The 27,451-nt window shown below is 38.3% G+C and overlaps 1 long non-coding RNA gene across 14 annotated transcripts in view; it reads left to right on the top strand.

Moving 5' to 3' along the window:
- LOC105066678 (uncharacterized) overlaps positions 1-27,451 on the top strand; it is a 522,292-nt gene that overhangs the window by 360,157 nt on the left and 134,684 nt on the right. For all 14 annotated transcript variants that reach the window (XR_012508563.1, XR_012508551.1, XR_012508561.1 and 11 more), the window contains one exon: positions 19,236-19,358. This is a non-coding gene — a long non-coding RNA (uncharacterized LOC105066678). The remainder of the gene's footprint in view (positions 1-19,235; positions 19,359-27,451) is intronic.

Raw genomic sequence — 27,451 nt, 5'->3', positions numbered from 1 at the left:
GGATAGGCTCCCAGGAAGCAGACTGTGAGATGGAGATTGATGTGCATGCATTTTATTAGAAGGTACCCTAAGGATGGAGAACTGTGGAAGGCAAGGAAGGGAAACAGGAATGGGCAGAAAAAGAAAATGGGGTGTGCTACAGTCGTACAGAAATTTCAGTGGATCTCATGGGAAGTTCTGAAGCTGAGATGGCTCTTCAGAATTGTGCTAACTTGGGGCCAAGGACTGGGTTTCATACTCTACACGGAACAATCATGAGATTTGGGCTGCCCCTGAAAGGGGATGAATCCTTGGATAAAGAAGCTGTCTCCCATGTAGGTAGGTCCTGAAGGGGGATGACAGCTGAAGGTTGCACACTGGCAGCACTCCTGACACCCAGCCTGTAGGTCCTTCATTCCTAAAGGGGCATCTGGGTGGCATATCATAGCGTCCAGTACACGAGTCTATACCACGAGCAGAGCTGGACACGTTCCCTGCCTCTACAGCCAGCTGTTCTGAGCTGAGGCACACTCACAGCCCTGGCACATGGAATCCTCGAGCAGATGCTGCTTTCTTTTCCTACGTCTTCTTTTCCCTGACATTTTGGCTTTCTTTGCATATTTAGAAGACCAGCCAGTGATGTGCTTTGTTTTCTCAGCTTTTGTGCCTTAAAAATCAGCGTGAAAATTGCCCATAGATTTAATGACAATGCATCTGCTGTATTGTTCTCTATGGGTAGTTCCCCTAAAAATATTTAGTAGATCTTAAAAGAGTGTCTCTTTTGACCTTGTTTAATTTGAATGGACACTTTTAATTAGAGCCTGCAAAATTTCTTAATGTGCCATATGGTTTGCATAAAAGATTAAGAATAGAAGGAAGGATAATTATTGTCTGTGGAATAGCTGAAAGAATGTTCAGCTAGCCAACCCGCAAATGTGATTCAGATGTAAAAGACAAACTGAAGGAACAGTAATCAGTTTTAAATTACATGTAATGATTATTCTCTGGCCTTTTTATTTTCTATGGAATTTGTAGGTAAAACCTTAATACAAGTGGTAAACAGACACCACCGGAACAACTTACATGTTTTATAGTGATCAGACATGTGTTTGTAGCAGTTACGTGGGAATATATTAAACCTTGAAAGAAGAGCATTTGTTCTCAGATTATATCAAAATTTTGAAAAATCTGAAATGTGGCTTAAATATTGATGCTCTTTCCTTAAGTTTAGGGTTTGAAATGTGGGCAGTAGGCCTTGCCTGTGATGCAGCTCAAGTTACGGAGGAAGTTTAAAGAAACCCTAGAAAAGGCTTAATTCTAGTTATGATATCACATAGAGAATTTGTAATTTATTCACTCTTTGATAAACACGGATTAGCAGTCAGGTGCCATGGGTGATTTCAGTTGCCAGTTTTGGTGATATAATGCAAGTAGTTTTTAAAATATAGAAGTGATTCATTCTCATTATATGTATAAATGTATAATGAGAAGGTGCATTCTCTCTTCAGTAACCTTTTCTCCCCTTTGTGCTCACCCTTCCCTTTAGGCAGAATTGATCACTGGTTTCACTTCTGTGTGCATCCTTCTTGGCCTTCTTCTAAGCATTTACCTAAACATCCACATACATGCATCTGCATGAATATGTCTGTGTATGTATTCATAGATCCTAAACATTTGTGTAAATATATGTGTATGTATGTACACATCCATATCACACCATATATACTGTTCAGGAGCCTTCTCGCTTTCTCTCCTCTCTCTCTCTTACTTAGCATTATGACACTGACATATTTTTATGCCAATTTAAATAGAACTTTTTATTTTGAAACTGCCGCAGAGTATTCCATAGGGCTGATTGACCAATTTTACTTAACTAGTTCAAAGTATGTAGGTTAGTGTTCTTTGAAGATGTCTTTATTTAATTTATTATAGTTAATTTATTATTAAATTAATTTTTATGTGGATAATTTTTATGTCTTTCTAAGATCAAAGTGTACTTTTCTCCATTTTTGATGCTTAAATTTTGCAAATTTTTAACAGTACGTTATTATTTAGCTATTTCTTAAGACAGGATATTAATTGTAAAATAAATCTTCTAATATAATCTAAAATATACTTTTAAATCCTTCTTTTCCGTATGTTTCTTTTCTCTGAAGCAGCCTCTTCTGTGCTTTTCTCTTCTCTGAGAATGTTAAGTTCCTCTGTAACATTATGTGATACATAATAACAAATGCCAGGTTCTTCAAAAATAGATGCAGTACTATAAATTAAAGTCTACCTCTAAAAAAAGTTTGTATTTTAGGTTAAACCTCCCATTTTTGAGACATGCATTATAAAAACCTGACCTACTAGAGCACATTCTTCCAATTTCTAATCAATGTCCATTCAACCAGAGCAATAACTGCTTCATAAGCTAAATTAGAGTGCCTTCTTATAGCTGATAATTCTTGGTACAGCCTTTTGAGCATCAAGTGCAAATTTCAAGAGAATCCATCCCTAGACAAATTCAGCGTTATCAGCCTGAATCCAGGCAGCTTTTGCTTCCCTTTGAATGTTACTAGCCTGTACTTTCCCATCTCTTTCATTTGTGCTGCCTTTGTGAGTCCACAAAATCATGTTCAGAGACACTCGTGGAAGAAAGAGCATAGGGGCCAGAATGCCTGTTTTCTTCACTAAAGCACTTCAGCCCTACACATTTATTTTCCCTGTTCATTTCTCACCAAGAACCTCATCTATGTCTTGTTTGCCTGCAGTCAGAAACTCTAAAACGGTAAACCTAAGAATGTATTTTCCTTACCCTGTCACATCGGGTGCTAACAGAGTTGTCCCTTTTAAAATCAGATCCACTCTCTAAAATGAATGACTTCAATCTTAGTCCATTCTGTGACGCTTGTTGGAATATTTCCAACATTGCCAACAAGATTTTTGGCATCACTGACTCTTTTCAATTAAAGATGTTTTTCTTGATAAATGAATTGTTTTATTAGATCTTTTTTATGGTAAGCAAGTTATCTTGCTTCAATGTGGGTGCTTTTGTTTGTATTCATGTATATTGTCATTAATTTATTTAATTAATGAATCTACTCTGCCCGAGATACCAGACTAAGTGCCAGGGGTCGTTGACTTTAGCCCACGTGAACATGGTTGTAGGCAGTATGGTATGAAGGAGAAAAAGCACTAGACTGAGCAGCAGAAACTATGGGTTTGCCTCCTGGCTTTGACATTTAGATGCTGTCTGACCTCAGCCAAAGTACTGAACTTACCTCGGCTTCAGTTTCCATGTCTCTCTCGCAAGGGGCTTATAATATGTTTTTTACTGACGTCACAGTAATTAAATGAATTTCAACTTGCTTTATAATTGATTATGACAAATGATAACTATAAGAAAATAATTATCCATGTTTTCTACCCCTAGTGAGCTTATAGTTGAATGGAGGAGAATAAAAAAGTATTTACAAATAACTGTAAAAGCTAGAGTGTTTGTAAGAGGGAAGGACAGAAAACATGCTGTAGGAGTTTTCCTGGCAAGTAAGTCATTTCCAGTTGGGGGAACCCAGGAAGGCTTTATGAAAGATGAGGAATTTCAGCTGGACCCTGATGGATGGTAGCATATTGGCCAGTGGGAAATGCAGAGATCACTCTTGATGCATGGATTGGAATGAGCCAGGACCTGGAGTTAGCAAAAAGCTACTGCTATACTCAGTGACTCAGTTTCGTAAGAACCTTGAGTACCTAAAGCAAAGTAATGGGATGTAAGTTGAGAAAGGAGGGTCATAGCTCAAAAAGAGCTGACCTGGAGTCAGATGTCAGGAGTTTACAGCCCATCCTGTAGGCATTAGGGACACACTGAACATTTTAGAAATTACCAGTATGCTAATAACTTTCAGACGTCTGGTCATAAAACTCTCCTGCATAAGGGATAACTTTTTAATGTTGTAGCAGAAGTACAGCTCTGCCAATATAGCTAACTTACATGACTAAACTGAACATGTGACATCTCAGTCTGAAGTATCTGCATTTGAGTTACCTCATTGATTTTGAGATTCCTGAAGGACTTTTTAAATAAAAGAGTACATACACCGAAGAAATCTCTTTTAGGAAAGAGGCATTAATCCCAATGGAGAGTTTCAGTCTCTACCGTGAAAAACGCACATTACTTGTGGGCCCAGAATATGGAATATTCCAACTGCAGATATGTTAAGATCTTTATGGGGCATCCTGTTAAACGTCCATTTGGTGAGTAATAGGATGGAGTATAGAAAATACCCAGGACTGGGAAGAAATATTCAGGAAAGTGAGAGAGGATTACTGAAGTGCCAGGTCAGCCAATCCAAGCTAGGAGAGAGAACCGAGGAGGGAAGGAGGTTGTCAGTACTATCGACATCTACAGTAAGGTCCCAAAGCACCAGGTCTGTGACTCTGGGAAAATCTCAGGTAAGCTTTGATCAGGCAGTTTTAGCAATGGGGTGAGGGAGATGGCTAAGCTGCCAGAGGATGTCAGTGAGGCAGAGACAGTGATTGTTGGACCATTGGCTTTTAGAATTGGAGCAGCAGCAGCAGAACGGTGAGGGAGGGATTGGAACACGGAAGACCCAGGGAAAAATGACTAAGGGAGAGAGGGAGAGTTAAGGCAATAACTGATGTTATGAAGTCTAAAGGACGAAGATGGAATCAGATCGAGGGCATTGTGCAGACAGATTGACTTTAGAGCCCATAAAAAGAAGAACAAGGGAAGTGGAAGCAGGAGGCGTTTTGTGATGGAAGAAGGAACACCAAAAGGGTTCTCATCAGCTTGCTCGGGGTCCACAATGTGATCAAAGGGGAGCAGCTCTTGGAACCTGAGAAGTGTGTGCAGGGTGACTTACATAAGTCCCAAGGTCCAGTGCAAAAATGAAAATGTGTAGTTTTTGTTCAAAAAGTAAAACAAAAGTGTTATTATAGGTACTAAAATATAAGACTTCTATTTTTTAACGTAATTTCTCTCTCATCTTGTCCTGATGTTTTTTTTTTTTTTTTTTACTTATTATTGTGCTCCTTGGGCCTGGGGCATGTGGTTACCTGGGGAAGTGCAGATGCTTACAGGGGCCAAGTAGTCCCTCCTTGCAACTCAGCACATGCGTGCCTGAGCACCGGCACAGTGCCCTGGCTGCTGGCTGCAAAGTTATTCTCTTCTTCCTACCAGCCAACACCCCTCCCCACAATAGATGGGCAAACTCTAAGGGTCCTCTTTGCTTGGACATGCTCAGTACTTGTTCAAGGCTAGGTGGGAGGCTCAGCCCTGCAAAGTCACCCTCCAAATGTGCTATGTTGTTGCCAGTCTGGAGTGTGGCCACCTGCTACTGTAACTTGCCAAGAAGTCACAGGGATTGCTCACCCAGCTCTGACCCTCTCCCAACCCGTGCTCAGGCACTCACAGAGGGGTGGGGGCAGGAGAAAGCATCAGTGGTCAGTGGGTACAGGTAGGGAAGGAAATGGTGGGCAGCCTGGCAGAACCATTCCAGAGTGAAGGGGAGGTGGTAGGAGATGGAAAGATGGGTGAGTTGAGGGTCCAAGTCCCTGGTTTGTGCTCCGTTGTCCCACCTGACTTCGCTTCCAAAACACAAACACTGTATTAGATATTTCAAAATCGTGAACATAGAACATTAAACCCTAAACACTGGGCCCTTCTGAGCCCAGTGCCATCTGCCATTGTATTTGTCACATGCCCATAAAGCTGCCTCTGAGTGTGTGTGTGTGTGTGTGCACGTGTGTGTCATATAAAAGCTCAGAATATTCACTGTAGACTTCAACAGGGCATTGACATGAGCTGAACTGTTTGTGAGAGTTCCCTCAGGAATGCTAGCCCTGGTTGGTGTCTTTGGAGGGCAAGCAGAGTAGATGGTAATATCATATTATGATATTCATAGACCCAAGGCATTTTTACCTTAATGGACCCTTTCAGTCATAAAAAAAAATTCTAAGGTATATTTTATGATTGAATGATATATTTTACATTAAAATACTTTTTCAACCTAAGTATCATGGGTCCTACGACTATGCCTCATGAGTAATTCGGCCCCTTGTGGATGGTCGTGTCGTTCGGATCTGACACATTATCGTGGGATGGGATGGGTCAGGGAAGGGATATCCTGGCTGAGTGGAAAGAAGAACAGGAAGTCTCTAGGGAATGAGGAATTGTTAGGTGAGGGTCTGGAGCCACAGTGGAAGGCGAGGGAAGTAGTCAGGAGGAATGATTAATAAGTAAATAATGGTGTGGAGTCAGAGAGGGAAATAGTCTAGGTCCTGTGGTGTTGAAACATGCAGAAAATGAAAAGGTTCAAAGCTTTGGTCTAGAGAAAGGCCAGTCATGGACCACCTAACTTTTATTTTTATGTTTAATATTACTCTTTGTATATACACAATATTTTAAGTCATCAATAGGTAATTCCCTAGAAAATAAATTCTAGGGGAAAAAAAGGCTCTTTAGATGATTCTTAAATTTTAAGAAGGAAGATCCTTAAATTATACTCACCCAGTTCCAGCTTATTTGGCTGTGATTAAAGAAAGAAAATGAGAAAAGGGAATATTGTTTTGTTCCAGGTGGGGCTTTTAAATGTAATCAGCGAACCAATTTTTGTGAACAGGAACTTCAGGGTTTAAATTCAGCACATTTCTACTTAATTTACAAGTACTAATATTTCTGAGATAATTTTAAGCAATGTAACATCAGATTATATATGAGCTATTTTATAATAATAGAAGTCACATTTAACTACAGGTTAAGTGACTACATTAAAAGGGAATACAATTATTTTAATGGATTTCTAATTAAATGCTTAAATCCTGGATAGTCTAGAGGTGCACTTTAAATTAAATTGATTTTCTTGGAAGTTTGGTTGAAAGCTGTTGGCAAAGAGGAAAAAAAAACTGAAAAAAAAAAAAAAGATTCTGTTTTTAGTGTGTGATACTTTGTGACAAATGGTACCTGTTTGGGTAAACATCAGACAAGGAAAGTTACAGAGAAACTTTACAAAGTTACAGAGATGTGATTTACTAATGGATGAAAAAACATAAAAATATATCTTCCCCCCAAAGAAGTAAAACTTACAAACAGACATAAAATGTTTATTCTTGAGATCAATAAAGTGCAAAGTAAAGGTCACAATTTTGCTAATTAAGTAGCAAAATGTTGTGTTGTTATATTTGTACTGTTTTGTATATAATTTTTATGTTTTAAAATAGCTTTCTCTGATGAAAAAGTGCATCATTATTGAATTTTTACTCCCAAGTATTTTGTATGTGGTTGTTACATAAATACAAAAAGACAAAGGGGAGGAGAAGAAAAAACAGGAGGAGGAAGAAGACATAAGAAGGGTAAAACCACGAGCTCTCTGCAGTGGGAAGTGTTTAATCAGGATATGAATAGCCGTTTGTTAAAAATTTTAAAGAAGAGACTCCTACAATGTGTAGGAGTTGGGACTAGTTTATCTTTTAAGGTCCTTTCAAATTCTACAAATGGCTAAATAAGTTCTTCCTAGCATTTTAATAAAAATTTTTACTAGAAAAGAAATAAAGGTGGCATTAGGAATGGCACACAATTTAACTATATTCAAACAAACTCAAGCTTTTATAATATAGAGAGCAATTTTAAGCATTATATGGAAAAGGTAGTGCTTCTTCCTAGTATGCAGCTTGAGCAAAAGTCCGTGGTGAGATTGTTTCATCTGGGTCACATGCCCTTCCTTGATCTAAGTGTGGTTAGGGAGATAGAATTCTCAGGTTGTCTCAGCCGGGTTCCTGTGCCCCCCTACAGTTTGGTGATGGTCATGGGACAGGACAGATGGGTGGCAACAGCCCTCACTCTGCCCCAACCCACAAGAAAGGAGCTCTGTAATCAGGCAGAAGAGAAGAGAAAAAAGGTTTGTGCAGATAAAATCATCTACAACCCCCTAAAATCATAATATCAATTTATCACTTGGTTTCTATCAAATCCCTATTCATGGTGTGAATTGTGAGGTTTTTGGATGTTATAAAATTGACTGTTGAGGTTGTGATGTAGAGAGGAAGTTGATTAAAAGGGGATGGGGTTAATCAGGGGTAGTAGAAAGGAGAGGCTGGTTTCTGAGCTCCTTTTCTGAGTCTTAATTCCCAGGTTCTGGATCCTCACCCTGCTCCCCCAGATGCCCAGTGACCTAGAGTGTCCAAGGTCCCACATCGGCTACTGTCCTAGTTTCTTTGCTGGCGGCCCCAACTTGTGTATTTCTCCTTCTCTCACTACCATTGAGAGATTTTACTCTTTCCTTGAAACTGATACGTGGGGATAAAGCTAATCAAAATCCACCCTGAGGTGAGAATGCTAGCATCACGTTCACTTTCCCAGCAGTGTTTTCACATTCACTCATAAAATCAATGGAAAGAAAAGCTCCCCATCTATCATCCATCTGTGTCTCATCTATCTACCTACCTATCTATCCATCCACCCATCCATCCATCCATCCATCCATCAATGGAACCCCAGTGTGTATTCTGTCCCTTTGTATCCCAGCACCTGGGAAAAGATTCACCTTTCAAGCAGTGACCTCTAAAGTATCCCGAGCTCCAGGTGCGCCCCCACCCCCCATTTGAGACTCTTAGAGTTAGGTATTCAAGGGTCTTCATAATTTCTAGACCAACTTAGTTATCTCAATCAGGCAGGCAGTCAGCCAACCACTATTCATTGCCTGCCTCTAATTTCCAAGCCCTGTGTTGGCCCTCCCTCTCCTGTGACCCTTCTTCTCCCTCTCTCAATGTGTCTCCATTCACCATTTGTTTAGGAAACACTTACGCAGCACCATCTAAATGCTAGAGTTATGTTAGACCCCAAGCAAAAGAGGAGACACAGAGCCAGTCACTGTCCAAAAGATTAAAATCTCTCAGAGGATCATACCATTCATTCTTTTAGAGTGTGACCTGTGAGTTTGGCTAAAGGTTTCTTTTTCTCTAACCAAATGCCCAGGGTGAATGCTTCTCCACTCCTGGAAATATTATCCCTAGCTCTCAGAGCCTACAGAGGGTTTGGCTTTTTCTTGAAACTGGAAGAGAATCAGTGTATTTGGACTGTGAGTCGAACTGAATGTAGAGAAAATTTAACTAAGAATAATAAACTATGATGTGAAGAGGGTATGGCTCAGTGGTAAGAGTGCATACCTAGCATGCACAAGGTCCTGGGTTTGATCCCCAGTACCTCCATTAAAAAGATAAAATTAAAAAGAAAAAAAAACCTAATCACCTCCCCCCTCAAAAAAAAAAAAAAAAAAAAGAAACTATGAATTTTTGTTCAGCTCAGTTTTACTGGCTCACTCGCCTTCCTTTGCCATTTGTGCCCAGTACTATGAACTACAGAAATGGTTTTGCATATCATTAAGTGTATGTCAAGTTGATGTTTGTGGTAAGCTCTGTGTACATGCTTTATTTTCATTGCTTGCTGCTCCCTCAGATAGAGAGCCTGTGATGACAATATTGTATCACAGTGTACCAGAGCCTTGTCACCCTGTGTTCCTCAGGGATGATATTGGGTCATGTTATAAATGAAGCAGCAATATAAAAGATCCAAGAAAGCCTGACCTTGGAAGCTCTGTTTTCAATAAGAAGAAAGAATAGGTTATTCTGGGCTTGGGAAAAATTTTAAAGAAATAGTCGTCCCCAAAGGCTAACTTGCTATCCACATTTTGCACTGTAGCCAAAAGATTTTATAATTTCCCAATCTACCAGATTGTTTTCAGTCCTCATTTTATTTGATTTACAGCAGAATTGATTTTGTTGTTCACTCCCTTTGAAAAAGACTCTCCCCCTTGGGTACCAGGATTCTACACTGTCTGCCTTCTGCTACTCGTCTTTCTCAGGCTTTTTTGCTGAGCCCTCTTCTTCTGCAGATTAATCTATCCATTACTCATCCATGCATTTTTCCACCTTTTCAACAAATATTTATTGTGCATATATTATGGGCCAGGCTCTGACTTAAGTGCTAGAAACACAGTGATAAGCAAAACACATACGATCTCTGCCCTCAAGGAGCTAATGCTGTAGCAAAATTGTTGGTTCCCTGGGTTGTTCTCACTGTTCTTTAAAATATCATGAAGGCACACTAGCATGACGTCATTTCCTTCCACCTTCCTGAGCTAACACAAAGGATCAGATCATCAAGTCAGGCCCTCACTGTTCTTTAAAATATCATGAAGGCACACTAGCGTGACGTCATTTCCTTCCACCTTCCTGAGCTAACACAAAGGATCAGATCATCAAATCAGGCCCAGGAAGATAGAGATCTATCCAGTATCATGCTTTATTCATCATTTCAAGGCTGCAGCAATCATCGGGCATAAGTGAAACAAGGAGAAACCGGGACCATCTCTGTGGCTCCTCAGGTCCTCCTGCTCTGCAGTGGACATGCTCTCTAACCCAGAGTGTTAGCTGATTATGTATATGACTCCTGTTTTGTATACTATCAAGAACTGTGCAGGGTCTCAGAGTCTACTCTACTTTTACACTAACCAGTTAGCCTGGGACTGTTTCATGGATGATGGCAGAATACATGAGACTCCTGGGTCAGATACAAAAGACTTTATTACTCCTGGCAAAAGCAGTAGCCAGAGCTTCATTTGTTCGTGTCAATTCCCCATGTCCCCCCAGATCCCATAGCCATGACACAATGGGCTTGTTATGGATGCGTACACATGCGGTTGATTGCATTATACAAGGGAAACACTGCACTCGGGGAATCCACCCCTTTTAGAGTTAGTGGAAACAAGCCAGTTCATTTTCTCGGGGGAGATGTTAACTCTTCTCTTTGTGCAAACACAGCCCTGAAAAATAGCTTGAGTAAATAGTGATCAGGCAAAAATATATATAAAGGTGCTCAGGGCCCATGGTGGATTATTTCTTCCAGCATATACTTTCTCTTGGAATGCACTAATGTGATTTGAGATTTTCACTAATTTGAGAATTCCCTCTCTCTTTTACATTTTTTAAATCAACACTCTCTTTTGGTCTCTTCCCATCAACATTTAAACTGCAAGTCTCCTCCACCTTGAAACCCTCTCTCTCTACCGTACTCTCCTGTCCAGCTAACCTCCTCTTCTCAATAGTCAAACTTATTAAAATACCTGTCTTAACTTTCTGCTCCCTTTCTTTGTCTCCCTCTTCTTCTTCAACCCAACACACTGCAATCTGGGATCAATCTCAGCTACTCTATTGAAGCACCTTTCTATGTCTCAGCTTCGTCCTCTGCAGGTCAGAGTAATAGTAGTATCTACTTCACAGGGCTGTTTTGGGTGTTAAATGTGTTAACATATGTTAAGAGTTCAGAGCAGTGCCGGGCACACTGCTCCTGTTCAGTAATGTTAGGTGCCTTGTTATTATTAGTGTCCTCCTCCTCATCAGTGTCATCAGTGAAGTTCTTATCGCTAAATCCAGTGGGCACTTTCTAGTTCCTATTTGACATCCCTGTGTTGACCACTTTTTCCTTCTTGAAACTCCCCCTCCACTGGCTTCCAAGATGTCAGACTCTCTCAGTTTTCCCCCTTCTTCTCTGGAAGGTCTTCTTGGTCAGATGTGTATATTCTGCCTCAGCCTGTGTTAAATGTTGATATTCTTAAGGTCCTCTGTTAACCTCCTTTCTCTTCTTTATCTACGTATTTTTGCTTAATGATACTGTCCACTCTTGTGGCTTGAATTACTGTGTATATGGAGAGTCCCAGTACTCTGTACCTTTCTATTTACTTATTTAACAGACACTTAAAGGGCATCTTCCATGTACCAAACACTGGGATTACTGTTGTGAGTAAAACCAACAGGATTCCTGGTCTCATGGGACTTAGTCTTTAATGCGAACACAGATATCAATCAAATAATCACACATTTGTATCTACAACTATAGGCGAGTTAATGAATCCAAAGGGAAGGAAGCTAGTCCTAAGAAAGTAAAACACAAACTCTGACCTAGGATGAAGGAGAAATGCAGACCTCCATGAGGCAGTGGTGGACATCTACAAGAGCAAACATACTCACTAAGTAAAGGAGGCGAGGAGGAAATAAAAGGGAATACAAAGTATTCAAAGAACTTAAAGAAGGTCAGTGTTGCTAAACCACAGAAAGAGGAGAAGAAGAGCAGGATAGAATTGGAGAAAGAAGCAGAGACCAGACCACACAGGGGTCTGCAGATAGTGTTGGCGTTCAGCTTGATCATAAGAGCGATGGGAAGGGATTGGAGGGTACGAAACTGAGGCAGGAGTGAGGGAGTGGTTGACATGATCACATTTTTGGTTTGGAAACATTATTGTGGTGCAGCATGAAGATATTGGAGGACCCAAAGGTGATGTGGAGGGGGCTTTAGTTTGGATTAGAGTGGTGTCAGTGGACATGAGAAATGGACAGATTTGAGATGTTTTAGGAGATAAGCTGGATATAGTACAATCTGATATTAGGTCAAATATGGGTGAAAGAGAGGAAAGTATCAAGGATGACTCCCAAGTTTAGGCACGTGCGGGTAGACAGATGGTAGCTGAAAAATCAGCCCACATTTTCCTCCTGATTTTAGTCCATGTATTCAGTTGCCTATGATATAACCTTAACTTGCCATCTCACTTGCCCATCAAACCACAATGTCCAAAACAAAGCTACTCTTCTAGTATCAGATATTCCCTCTTCTGTGCCATTTTGGTGAATGCCACAGCCATCCGTCTAATTGTTCAAGTCAGTGGACCTTGGCTCTTTCTTCTCCATCACATACAGTTCATAACCAAGTCGTTTTGATTTTCTCTCCTTTATCTCTTTTATATCTGCCCACATCTCTCTATTTCCACTGTTGCTGGCTTGGGTCAAGGCCCTATCATCTTTCATCTGGATTTTGGCAATAGTTATTACTTGGCCTCCCTTGTTTCAGTCTCCCACTTCTCTAATCTGTTCTTCACACTATTGATGCCCATGGTCCATAAGTAAAGCCATGATTCCTTAGTAGGGCAGAAAAGGCCCCCCATGATCAGGCCCTAGCCACATCTTTAGCATAATCTTTTTGCCTTAAATAACTATACAGACCAGATCAACTTCATTGTCTTCAAAAGCATGTACTCTCCCATCCTCAGTGCATGATAACAAGTCTTTTGAGCTTTGTTTCTCCCTAGTACTTGTTTGCCTCTTTGTGAACTGGATGGTTTTTGCTGAGAAAGGCCACCTTTATTGCTGGGTGAATGTCTGGGCTAGAAAACCAATAACATTAAAAAAAAAAAAAAAAAGCTATAGCAAGACCAAAGGGTAGGGAAACCATAGTATCTGCAAAGTTACCAATGTTAATTCACTTACTACTATTTTGGTTCTGAGCATCAAGCTAACTGAGGTTGTAGCTACCAAAAAAGGAGCAAATGGAGAAAGCAGAGGTGAATGGTTGGGGAAAAAGCTAAGGAAGGGCCACTCCCAGAGGAACTGTGAGGAAACCGTGCAAGAAGCCTCCTTCAACCTGTCTGGCACTATCAGATGTGTCACAACTTTGCACAGGCAGTTTGATAGCCCTTAATATTTGTAATGAAAAATGAACCAAAATTGAGACAACTCTCCAAATGCATCAGAATCTTGATGAAATGTAATTGCTCCAATAGTACTATAAGGAAGAACTACATGACTTGCCCCAAGCCTTGATGAAATATAGATTAAAACATGCTACTAATTAGAGGACAATAAGTCTATTTTTGGAAAGTGTGTGTTGAGATTGAGCTGCACTTGGTAACTTCCTCCTGCACACCTGCTTTACAGTATGCATGCGTCAGTTAGGATGATTTCTTTTATAAGCACTAGAACCATGGGGCTTAAAATGCTTAAACAATAAAAGGGAGGGGGTTGAATCACTTAACTGAGAAGGTCAGAGGTAGGGAGGACTTCAGGCCTAGTTCAGTCAGGGCTCTATCTCCTGTTCTCTGTGAGTCTTTCAGCTTTTTCTTGTTTGCTGACTTTATCTTTACTGTATCTTCATTCATGGGAGCAAAATGTCTACTGCAGAAAGGCTCACATCCACACATTACAATTTCCAGAACAAGAGGGTCTCCATGTCCCAGGGTTCACAACCTGTATGTTGAGCGTCATGCTGATTGGATCACATCTGAACTGGTTCATTCATTCCTGAGAGAGCCATGTGCTAATGAAGAAATTACCGGGTCCAAACACTGTGGCAAATAGAGGTAGGATTATGTCAAGTAGAGCCCACCTCAGATCTGAGACAGAAGTGGTATTCGTTAATCCCACATAATTGGCATGGCTTCTCTAAAATGAAAGGGAGAAAATCCCCCAAAGGAAAACCTGACGGTTATTGAGTATTAGGGAAGAATAAAAATGGATGAATCTCAAACAAACAACTCATGGATAGTCATTCTAGACACAGTTTGAATTTGTTCATTAGCAAATGAAGAAGTATTCTGTGTCCTGGACTTTTTAAAGCAACTTGTGAAGGGTCAAAAATAAACATCAAGAGTGAAAAGAGAGCAGGTGGAGTAGAGCCCAATCCTAAGAAATCCCACTGATAAACGTGGGGGGATACGGAGACTGAATGGCATGGCCGACTCTTGAACTACACATTCATTCATCTGTTTGTAGAACATATATGGGGTATCAACTCTATGCCAGAAAATGCTTGATATAGCAGGATCCTTGACCTTAAGAAGTCCATTCAATCAGGAACTACAGACTTACAAGTGAAAAATCAGCCGTTTTGATAAGCTATGGTGTATCAGAGTGAAAGCAGAGTAGAGCAGTGTGAAAATAAAGCCACATGGAAAATCTAGTGGAATCTTCAACACAGCCTTTCATATTTCCTCTAAACCTAACACTTTGATACAATGCAATCCTTAACATAAAGCAACCTAGAAACACTTATTTCCAATCAATGGGTTTCTGAGAACAGCATATTAAAAGGCAAATGGAAGAATAATTTATCTTAACTCTGGCTGCACACTTTTAAGAAAAATAACATGAAACAATCTTGGTTGTTTGGAAACAAAAGTGGATGATTGTTGTCTTGGGGAGCTTTTATGTGCAAAATACATTTGATAATAATGTGAATTCCTTTAAGCTATTATATTCTGTAACCGTCTAGGGAAATAGTTTTAGGGATAAATACAGCAGAAATATTTAGAGATAGAACATTAAAACTGAAGAATAGCAGATATAGTTGATTCTTTTTAACATTCTTTTACAGTATAAAAATCATCAAATCCTTGGTCCATATCACAGTGATAATGCTGAAAAAATTCTAATCACTTTATCATTATTCCCAGCAGTGTCCTGGAGCTCCAATTCTAAGGGCAGGGCTTTCTGTAAGCACCTAACGTGAAGACAGAACTGAGAAAAATTTTGGAGAAATGGTTTCTTCAAATGAAGTATACTTGATAATAACATTTTAATGCAATATTGACATTTGTAGTTTTTAACTCTGTTGGGCAGAATCTTGATGGAAAAGAAAATCACTTGTGACAGCTTCAGTGTGGGTGTCTAATATCATGGCAATTTAACCCAGTTTTATCCTATATCAGAGGTATTCCATCAGAAAAGAACTAAAATGTCCTTCGTGTTTTACAGAAGAAAGTTGTTTCTCATAACACATAATGCTAAAATTGTCTTAAAATTATTAACTATTATTAAGCAAATACTATGGGAAATATTGGTGGTTTATTTTCAGAGATTTTTGATAAATAATTTAATACATGTATGTAAGTATAAACACACTGTCTTGGTCAGAGTATTGGTTTATCATCTATTTAGGCTGAATTGCTTTGCTTTGGCTGAACAGCTGAAAAGCTGAGCCAAATCATGACATTCGTGATGTGTGTGGCATTTACAGTTGAACAGAGGATGATCTACACTCTCACTACTCAGAGTAGGGTCCCCAGACCAGCAGCTTCAGAAATGCCTTGGATCTGTTAGTTCCTTCAGCACCAGATCTAATGAATTAGCATGTACATTATAACAAGATATCTAGGTGATTAAAGCATTAATACATCAGGGGATCTGAACTCTGACTACACATTGGAATCATGAAAGGTGCCTTTAAAATGTTTGATTCTCAGTTCTTACTCTAGACCTATTAGATCAGACTTTTTTAAAGGGAGGACCAAGGCATGGGTATGTCTAAACACTCACCAAGCGATTCTAACGTGCGGCCAGATTTGAGAACTGTTGGTTACCCAGTGCCCAAGCAATCAGTAAATTCAGTGTATTCTGAAAGGACAAGAAAGGAGAAAGTCAAACCAATTACTTTGCATTTAGTGCCACTCTATAAATGATTGATTTTTTTTTACCTGTTAATACGTTGGCTTAGCTACTGTGTGAACACAGCCTATTATGTCTCAGCCTGCCCAGAAGTGTATTGTATTGTAAATCAAGAAGAGGAACACTTTGCCATCCAAATTAATTAAAAGAAGATTTTAGGTTTATTTCTCTACTTTCTTTTGCCAACCTCATTCTGCAACCTGACAGGTAGGTCTAAATGCTGAATCTCAGACACTGCATGTTTAAACTACTGCACATTTGAGTTAGCCACCCTCTTTTCCGTGCACTCAGTTCTCAATTTTTACCTCAAATGTCCCCTTTTCACTGTAGCCCAAGTGTATTTTCCATTTCCTGAATTCCTGTGTTGCTCAGTGCTTCTGTCATGTGCTCTCATTTTACGGTCTTGTAGTGTTAGCGCCACTGTTTAGTGGAGTACAGTTACCTGTTTAATTTCTACACATAATCTCAAGCATTAGCAATCTATTCCAAAATCGTACACATGAATAGGAAAGGAAAACAGAAGTCATGGCATAGTACATATGACAGCCATTATTATCCCTTCTTACAGATGATGATACTGAGTCTCAGAGAGGCAAGACGACAGGCTAGTAAGTGTCAACACTAAGATATTTTCCCCAAGGCCATCTGACTCAAAGCACAGAGGAAATTTGTTTCGCTTTTGCTTGTGTGTGTGTGTGTGTGTGTGTGTGTGTGTATGTTTCTAATATGTTATGGTACTTTAATTATAGTTCTGGGCCAGATTAAGACTATGAACACGCTGAAAACATACTGAAAGAAGTCTCATCCTTAAAATCAATGTCCACTCTTGTCGTTGGAATGAACTCAATGATTTTTCTTTTTTACAGTCACTTGGTTTCTTTTGTCAGAAAATTATTGAAGCTTGATGGGTAGGGGCAAAAGGAGGAGCTCTTATTGTCTGTCTTTCTTTAAAATTACTTTTAATACACAAGTAATACCTGAACAACATTCTTGTGAAAAATCAGAACAGTATGGAGATGAATGAAGTCTCTTGTCCAGCACCTCCACACGCACATACCACACTCCACCCACCCAGTCTAGGTACCTTCCTTCCCTCTTCACAAGTAATCGTTTTATCTGTGCACACTCTTTAAGACATTTTAGGGTATTTAAACACATATATGTGATATATTATAATAACTCCAAATGATGGCAAATATTGGTGTGTTGATTGTTACGTTGATAAAACTATGACTCTTGGGAATTAAGAGTTTGATTAGTATGTTTAAAGGAAAAGACCTGAGAAGGATATCTAATTCAGGGCTTGACAGATTCAAAATTATATCTCAACCCTGTGGAATAATACCCTAAAGCTAGAAAGATAAAAATTTAGCTAGCATAAATATTAAAGCCCTGCACAAAGTACTGGTAGCAAATGGAGAATTCTGATTTAATATTAGTTTATATGGAAAAATGTAGCAGTTTGTTTATCACAGACTCAGAATTCAATAAAAATTCTAATACTTCAAAAAGTCAGTATTTCTTATCGCTAAAATAAGATTCCTTTAAAAACATCAGCAATTACTCCAGAATATCTAAGTTTAGAAGGAGAATACTAGACTGTGTAAAATGCCTATAATATAGTAAACTAGTCATTTTAAAACGTGGTACTAATTTTGTGATTTATGTTCTTTATGTTTGGAAAGAAGGTCCCTTGGTGCTCATCACCCCCAGACCTGACCAGACAGCCATTTTTTCTTCTTTTTTATAACAAAAACTAGTGCCAATGAAAAGAAAACTCATTTTTACTGCAGTACAAAACATTCCTTATGATTTCAGCATAAAGAGGTCCTATGATAAGACACTGGAATAATCTTCCTTCTCAATGTTGATGTCTTCCCAAGTAAGGATCTTGCCTTGTGGAATTAAATCTCACTCACTATAAAGCTAATGATCTATTATGATAATTTTGTTTTGTTTTGTTTTAAGAATGTTTATGCCCAACATTCTTTGACAGAATACTTGGAACTGGGGGCATGGGAAGTCAGGGACATCCTCTGCATGAGACATGTGCTTCCCCACACTAAGTCTTGACCTCTCTGCTTGATTTTTTTCTTTGACATATCAAAAAACAGATTTTGGGTAAAAAAATTCTCCAAACAAGAAAATTTAAAAGCCTTAAAATCACCAGTCATATGAAAAGCTTTCTGTATGTGTGTGGATATCTTCCTGTTATGGGTTTAGATATTTAGGTATTGATTGTACAGAGTACAAGGAAGTATAGGTTCTGAGAGAGAAACGGATTTCCCTTTCCTAATGGTAGATGAGTGTAATATGATTGACTTTATGACTGACTGATCATAAGACATAGGTGACCGTGAGTCTTGACCTCTTTTCATACTTTCTAAGTTAAAGTTACCTCACACATACACATGCTAAGTATTTCAGAAAACGGAATCCTGAGTGATAAGGAAGAATCTGAGTCAATGGGGCAAATGTATTGATGTCTTTTTAAGAACTCCAAACCATGGTTTTATTTGAATTTATCTATCTCTGCCCCGACATCCACCATAATACACAAGGAAAGTCAAGGTCTTAACTCTGTTACTGACTTTATTCAGCAGCCTCAGACCAATAATAGATGTTTATCTACTATGTGCTGCTCCAGATAGAGTAGCTCATTTTAATTCTCCCCTCCAGGTTTCCTTCCCTAAGGAAGGAGCTGTATCTCGGATCTGTCTAATTAATCAGGACGTGAAGAAGAGAAAATTGTGAAGCAATCCCTATGCTCAATTTTGCTGGGCTTTAAAAAGCTCAATAAAGTTTCTATCTACATTTTCTTGTTTATACTGTAGAGTAAAATGGATCAAACAAGCAAAGATTTGTGGCCACAGAGACAGCGCCTTTGTACAATCTAACACATACTGTGTATCAAAGAAATACTGTGCTACTTCTCTGAAGCTGACATTGGAATGACATTGTAATCCTGGCCATCTGTCTTCCTCCTCTAGATGTCAATGAATGTGCTGTGGTGAATGGAGGCTGCCAGCAGCGCTGTATTAACACTCTGGGCACCTTCCACTGTGAATGTGATACAGGATACAGACTCCATGCTGATGGACGCACCTGCATAAGTGAGTAAATATTAGAACCAGCTTGACGTCGTTTTCAATGAAAATCGACCTGCCCATGTAGGGGCAGGAAGAAAAGGTTTTTCTGTTATAAAAATCTCTCTAGAAGCTGACGGTTTTCAAGTACAATTCTATCTCTTAGAATAAAAAAGATATTTTGCTATTAAAAGAGAGTACAAGACAAAAAAGATGGGGTAGGAAATACAGAAATTAACATTCACAAGCAAAACTTCAATCTCCAGATGTGTGACTGTTTCCATAGCGTATCATTTCTGCCATATGCAGTTCAGTATACATTTGTTAATTATTGCATATATACGGTAAGTTTAACACCTAGCCACACTGAAGAGAGGAAGCTGGGCTGTTACAGTCACGAGCTGCAATGTTCACTCAGTTCAAACCAGACTCAGAACTGGACTCACTGTAACAGCAAAAATTGTAACAGATTATATACTAAGGATTTTCCGGTTGCTCAAGAATAGTTAAAACTACACACACTAAATCTGAGGTTACTCTTATTTGATATACTTATTGTATATCAAAATATTCTTAGATATCAGTTTTAGGCAGTAGAACTATTATTTTAAATCTTTGAATGTTTCTGAATTTTATAAATTTCCTAATATGAGTATGTACACAGGAAGAAGACACAGAATACCTTAAAATATTATGCTTCCTGCGTGATTTATGAATGTTCTTTTTTGTTTTAACTGAAGCAATTTACATAAAAGTGTGTTTTTTTCATTGAATGAGATCCTCCGATGACACAAGCACATTCTGATTTCATCTTCAGGTCCCTTTTAAAAATATCTATTATATTGAAAGAGTAGCTCCTTATATATCACAATTTAATTGCTGGTTTAATTTACATAGGGATTGTTAACTTGTCCATCTACTCAAATTATTAGTATTTTGTAAGTGTTCTGTAATTATGAAACTTGGAATAGAAATCAGCCAATTTCACCCAATTCTGTAACATATGCTTCCTCTTTCTTTTTCTTAACATGTCTTATAGGACATGAGAGAAGGTCAGGGGAAACAGGTAAAGATGTCCTAGTTGTAGGTCTGATTTTGATATGAGGAAATGGAGGTTCTGAGAGCAAAAAAGGACTTTTCCATGTTGAGTGAGGGCAGAGATACAGGTCATACTGTGGTTTCCCGGGAACTTGATATCATAATGACTACATCCACAGCAGGCACCCGCAGTGGGACAGCAGCACGTGCATGTTTATGAAATCCCCCAAAATCCCCTCCTTTTTGCAGGATTTCTGCTCTTAGCAACAGGGATCCCTTTCCCATCTGCACCCCCAGCCTGTAAGGTCTTCAGCTGGTAACATCCTTAAACTGCCACTCTAACCATAACTTCTCTTCGCCACACAATGTTTAGGAGCAGGATTACCAATACATGCAGGTGGGGTATTTATCAGTAAAGGACGAGCTGGTGAATTTTTGTGTCTGTTATAAATGTATTTTGCAAAGCAATGAATTATATAAATCTATGATATCTGGTCTTTTTGATAAGGCAAAATAAACACTCTAGCAACCAACTAAAAACCAACTAAATTATATTTTCAAGTATAATTAATTTTCTAAATTCTGGCAGTTATTAGCTATTTCTTAGTAGAAGGATTTAGCTCTTTCCTTGTTTCTCACCACCACTGCCCTTGAACTTTCCAATTTTTGTTTTAATGACATCATGTCAAAAGTGGACTTGGATAAGAATATTATGCTTTACCTTTTTTATTGCTTTTCTTTAAAATCCAGTTCCTATTGTGCAAATACATGGACACTATGGTAATAGCATATTTACAGCTCCTTAAGCTGATCATATCTTTGTGCAGAATTTCAACATAGTGTGTATGTATATGTATACATAGTGTGTATATGTATATATGCAGATATATCGAGCAGATTAAGCTAAGGAGCAGTACGGATTTCATGACTGCAGTCATTTTAAAGCGCTCAACCCCTTGGATATCATTCTACAGAAGTACTGGACTGAGAGCCCAGAGACTGACTTTTGAGGAAGTTTTCATGCGTCTCTCATACATTCCCTGAAGTTTTGGTTTCAAAGAATGGTCTTAAGAATCTCAGTTGACACGATTACAGCAATCATTGTTAAAAGGAGCTCAAGAAGAATTTAAGCACTTTGTATTTAACTACTAATAATGCAAGCTTGAGGACAAGAACTGTTTGCTTATTTCTTTTGAAAGAAAAGGTTTACTGTAGAGAACTGAGTCTCACATTGGTTTGTATTTTAAGTAATATTGTAGGAAGGGTTAGATATTTTTAAAAGTGGGAACATTTTTTAATTTTTATTTTTATTGAATATAGTTGATTTAAATGTGTTAGTTTCTAGTGTACAGCGTAGTGATTCAGCTACACATATATATTCTTTTTTATATTCTTTTCCATTATAGGTTATTACAGGATACTGAATATAATTCCTTGTGCTATACAGTAGTACATTGTTGTTTATCTATCTTATCTATAGTAGTTTATATCTGAACTCCTAATTTACCTCCACACCCCTTTTCCTCTTTGGTAACCATAAGCTTGTTTTCTATAAGTCTGTTTCTGTTTTGTAAATAAGTTTGTATCATTCTTTAGATTTCACATGTTAAGTGGTATCATATGATATTTGTCTCTGTCTGACTTACTTCACTTAGTATGATACTCTCTAGGTCCATCCATGTTGTGCAAATCGCATTGTTTTATTCTTTTTTATGACTGAGTAGTATTTCATTGTATAGATAGATACCACATCATCTTTATCCAGTCATCTGTCAGTGGACATTTAGGTTGCTTCCATGTCTTGGCTATTATAAATAGTGCTGCTATGAACATTGGGGTGCATGTAGCTTTTCAATTTAGAGTTCCCTCCAGATATATTATGCCCAGGAGTGGGATTGCTGGATCATATGGTAAGTCTATTTTAGTTTTTTGAAGAATCTTCATAGTGTTTTCCATAATGGCTGCACCAAACAACATTCCCACCCGCAGTGTAGGAGGGTTCCCTTTTCTCCACACCCTCTCCAGCATTTATTGTTTGTGGACTTTTCAATGATGACCATTCTGACGTGTGTGAGGTGATACCTCACTATAGTGTTAATTTGCATTTCCCTAATGATCAGTGATGCTGAGCATCTTTTCATGTGCCTATTGGTCATCTGTATGATTTTGTTGTTGGTCCATGTTCCATGTTCCATGTTCGATGTCAGTTGTCCTGTTAAGCCTTTTCTGGTTACCCCAGCCAAAAACATTCCTTCTCTTTCTTGTAATGCCATATAATTTAGTGTTGCCGTAATGACGCATTATAACATATAGTTTTATATCTGTGCATTTGGGCTTCAGACCAAATGAAAGACACTGATGACCTTCTAATTATCAGTTTCAAGAGGAGTCTTTTCCATGCCTTTCTCGATGGCCTCTGACACTATTAACCACTCATTTTTCTAAATCTTCCTCTTGACTTCCTGACAGCACAGTTTTCACCTTTGACAGCTGCCTGTCTGTACTTACACACTTATTACCCAGTTCTGACTTTTGATCATCTTCCTCTCTCCTTGCTATGGGCTGAATTGTGTCCATCCAAATGCACATGTTGAAGCCCCAAGTCCCAGTGTGGTGGTATTTGGAGATGGAATATTTGGGAGATGATTAGGTTTAGAAGAGCTCATGAGGGTAGCAGATCCTCATGATAAGATTAATGCTTGTCTAAGAAGAGATACCAGAGAACTTGCTCTCTCTACCATACTAGGATCTAGTTGGAGGGTGACCATCTGAAGCCAGGGAGAGAGCTCTCGCCAGAAACCAGACCCTACTAGAACCTTGATCTTGGACTCTCCAGACTCCACAACTGTGGAAAGATAAATTGATTAAGTCTCTCAGGCTGTGATATGTTGTTCCAGCAGCTCAAGTGGACTAGGGTGGCCATCTCTTCCCCTGGGTTCCTTCTTCTCCAGTCTGTCTCCATTTTGCTCTTATGCGTTTAGACAAAAGTCAATACCTATACAATATCTGGCAAGTATTAGTTAAATGTTAGCTATTATCATAAAAGAATGTATTATAACAGAATAGCTGTTATTGTAACAGAATTATAACAGAATGTATCATAACAAAAAGATATCAGGACTTTACCCAGATGGATTCATTTTTGGGGGGGAAAAACTCAAACTTGAAGTGTTTCTAGCTTTTGGACCTTGGACAAAATACATTATCTTTCCATAGCTTGGAATTGGAGATTTTCTCATTGTTGAAAGGCAGACTTTAGTAGCTATTACTAAATGTAAGTAATGATAACGTAGACTAAACTCCTTCTATTGCCAGTGGATATCTTTTAACAGCCAGGAGCTAGATACCAAAATAATCATATTATCCAAATTTTCTGTATTTATCTGTGTAATTTGCATTTTAAGTAACTTGTAAGGTTTTAGCTATAATTTGGTGTCCCTCAAAATCTTTCTTCTCTTCCCATTTTTAATAACAACCTTATGAAATAGACCCAGCTCAAATCTCCAATCACAATCATGTCCTTCCTCTGCTGTTTTTCTTGAAATTGGCCTTCTCAGAGGGGTGAAATAATTAAATGATTGAAGGTTTTAATGCTTGCATAGTTCTCTTACTGCTTTTTCATGCCTTCAGCACATCAGTTTATTAACATCTGTACTTACAAATAAACAAATGGAATCACTGGTGTCTGCACAGAGAAACCTCAGATGAACAACATGTTAATTATTTTAGTCTTCACTGCAAGAATTCTTTATTTCCACTTGCTGGAAATGGTCAGTTTCTGTTTTTGTTCAGTGGTTCCTTTTATTCTAAGTGATGTGAGGGAAGGAAGAAGAAAGGTTACTAGAAGCTGGAAACTAAAGATTTTTCTGTATGATTAAGTGTGCAGCATGGTAGAATCAGAGGTTATATTTTAATTCTAAATAAATATAAATTAGGTGAAAGAAGAGGGTAGATGTACAACCTAATTAAATAAAGATATCCTTTGTGAAATTCTGAGCTTGAATAAATTTTCTTACGTCAAGATCTTTATCTTCTACATTTTAAGATAATGCAAAACTTAGAAAAAAAGAAGATTGAGAAAACCATTAGATGTGGTGGTCTTCACACAATGGATTCTTTTGTTTTTGATCTCAGTGTTCTGATCAGTTATGTCTAAGTTTTACTTGATAAAAGAAGTGGAGGATTCTTTCCAGGGAATGAAAAGAGATTGCCCTCAAATCGGAGATGAAAGAAGTTAAAGACGTTCATTGTAACTACCTTTCAATTAGTTGCATTATTTATGAAGACAAATTAGAAACAGAATTCATTTCATATGACAGCTGATGTCTTGAATAGGGCTATGTCAGGTTAAAAAAATTGTTTAGTTTGTCAGCTTGATGGCATCTCTCAGTCATTATCAAATTCATCTCCCTCGCAATATTAATCACTTTTGTGTGGTAGGTGATAAATTTAATTCCCCAAAATTGAATCTAAAGAACACTTCTCCTCTGCCCTCCTCATCCCCTGTCTGTAGCCTTGACAAAAAAAAAAAACAAAAAAACAACAAAACAAACAACTCATGAACTTCCCAAGTTTTTATCCGTTTTGTTGATGATTAATCCAATTCAAAACCTTTTTCCAAATCCAATAGATTTTAAGAATGCATTTAGCAATCTTTTTTTCTACAGTTTTTCTACAGCCTTCAGACTTGGGAAGGTAAGACTGACAATTTTAGGCAGAGACAGACTGAGGTCTGAATTCCACTGCATCATATAAGAGTTGTGTGATCCTGGCCCAGTTTCTTAATCTCTGATCTTCAGAGTCTGTATCATTCTTTATCTCTCTCTCAGTCTCTCTGATTCTATATCTAGTAAAACCAGGATATAATTCATAAAAATCAATCTTAAACATTGTATAAGGACAGAAACTTTTGGAATGTACTTAAAACATTTGAACGGCTGCCCATAGGGAATCGGGGAGACTAAAAGTGGATTCTGGGGCTAAAAGTGAACAAATAGAACAAGGGAGGCCCTTCCAAGCACCAGGGAGTGATAAGAATTTTCCTTGAACTGAGAAGTATAATAAATTCTACCTTCTGTATCCAAGGTTAAAACAAAACAAAATGATGAAATGTTAGCAGAGTGGTCTTCATCCTTGCCAGCTGCCTTTTCTTTTCCTCTTTCGCTCTGTGTGGAAAATATCTTCACAGGTCTGCCTTCAGAATAATCTCTAGGATTTTTTCTAGTTATATTTGCAAAATATTTTTAGAAGTAAGATTTCTATAATATATATTGCATCAAGTAATAAAACCTGAATTTTAAGCACTGAATAATTTTGTTTTCTTACATTTCCTAAATGATTTCATAGTGCCTTATGGAATAGCCCCTGGATGGGATGAACGTACATATGAAGAGCTGAAAACAGTACCTGGCACAGGGTCGATGTCCAGTAAGTGGTGGCTTGAGTCAGTCATTTATAATTATTATGTGTCTACTCTCACATTATTGTCCCACAATCAGAGTACCATTCAGAGCACAAAGACCCTGAGAATGGCAGATCCTGAATTGTACAGGAGCATAACTTTACATTACTTGTTTGTGATATTACAGAATGGGCTTTAGGACTGTGAGAAAAATAATACTAATCTGAAAACAGCATATCTTGGGAAAAAATTTTTTTCCTTTTTCAAGGTGATAATATTAAGTTAACTCTACCACATAGTCATCCCGTATAGAAGCTGTGTGACTTTGAGCGGTCACTTACCTGTTCAGGAACTGTTTGTCTGTAGCAGGTAATGAGGACAAGTTACGATGCAGGTGTGCAGTGCCTAACACAGAGCAAGCAATCAATGAAAAAATAGCTCATATTATTAGTGTTAGCTCTATACTTGCAGCTGGCTGTAGGCATAGGACTAAACAAAACTACGGAGGGTCAGACACTAGACTTACAAACTTGCTTTGGTGATCAGATGGCTTCCATTGGACATCTTTGTTGCTAGCTTTTTAACAAACATACATTCATCGACTCTTCTAATAACTCTTGTTTTACTTTCCTTTTTTTTTTTTTTTGCCTTCTATATGCTTTTGGAGTTTTAAAGCAATAGTCACAGCTGTATTTTCACCATATAGTAAAATATTCTCATTCTCATTTATTACTGGGTTGAAGATTTATATCTCCCTGTTTCTGAAAGCACTGGAGGCAGCAAGCTTTAGGCAGCTTATGCATTTTCACAGGGTCCAAAGTGAAAAAAGGCATTAAACGTAAAAGAGTACTGCCTCCATCTAAAAGAAGCAGAAGGATTAAGTGCTTGCAAATACCAGATGTGAGCCTGAAACTTAAATCCCAATCTAGTGTCCCAGTATAGTTTTCTAGCTGCTGACAAGAAAAGAGCCCTGCGGTTTCAGCGTTCACATTTTCTAACAACAATAATCATAGAGACATTTTTTTAATTCAGTGACTTCAAAATCTATTACTGAATGCATGTCTTTCATTTTGCAGAGAAACAAATTTTCAGCTAAAGGCCCTCCCAACTTTTACTCCCACCTTAGAAACTTTGACATTAACTTTCAGCTCTGCCCACTTTGTTCTTCACTAAGAAGAAAGGTGCTCTGCTGTTATTTCAGGCTAATCTCCACCTGCCCTCCTCTTAGAACCTTGTCAAAATTTTGGAGGTGAGCAGAAGGAAAGGACTATATGAAAGAGGTGGTAGAATCATCACAGAAATGTAAGGGAACCCAGAGAACATTATGTCCTGTAGCCCCAGGAGAAGCGACTGGCAGGAAGGCAGGAGAGGTCATTACTTCCAAGATTTAGGGAAAATGACTGAAGAGCATTCCTTGAAACTAACAGTGGATAATTTATGAATAAGGCTGGCAAAACGAATCTTAGGGAGTAGTTTTGTTTTAAGATAGAGTATCTTGCTTCTAATATATCCTTCTTTCTCCTCTATGATCAACTTTTTCTCTATCTTAAGACAAAGTTCCTATCAAAACTGGTTTTGCCAGGATTATTCATGAATTATCCACTGTTAGTTTCAAAGAATACTTTTCAGTCATTCTGCTTAACATCTTGACTGTAATGACCTCTTCTTCCTTCCTGACACT

Source organism: Camelus bactrianus, chromosome 1 (genome assembly GCF_048773025.1).
Source record: "Camelus bactrianus isolate YW-2024 breed Bactrian camel chromosome 1, ASM4877302v1, whole genome shotgun sequence".
Lineage (NCBI taxonomy): Eukaryota > Metazoa > Chordata > Mammalia > Artiodactyla > Camelidae > Camelus > Camelus bactrianus.
This window is presented reverse-complemented; position numbering and strand designations above follow the sequence as displayed.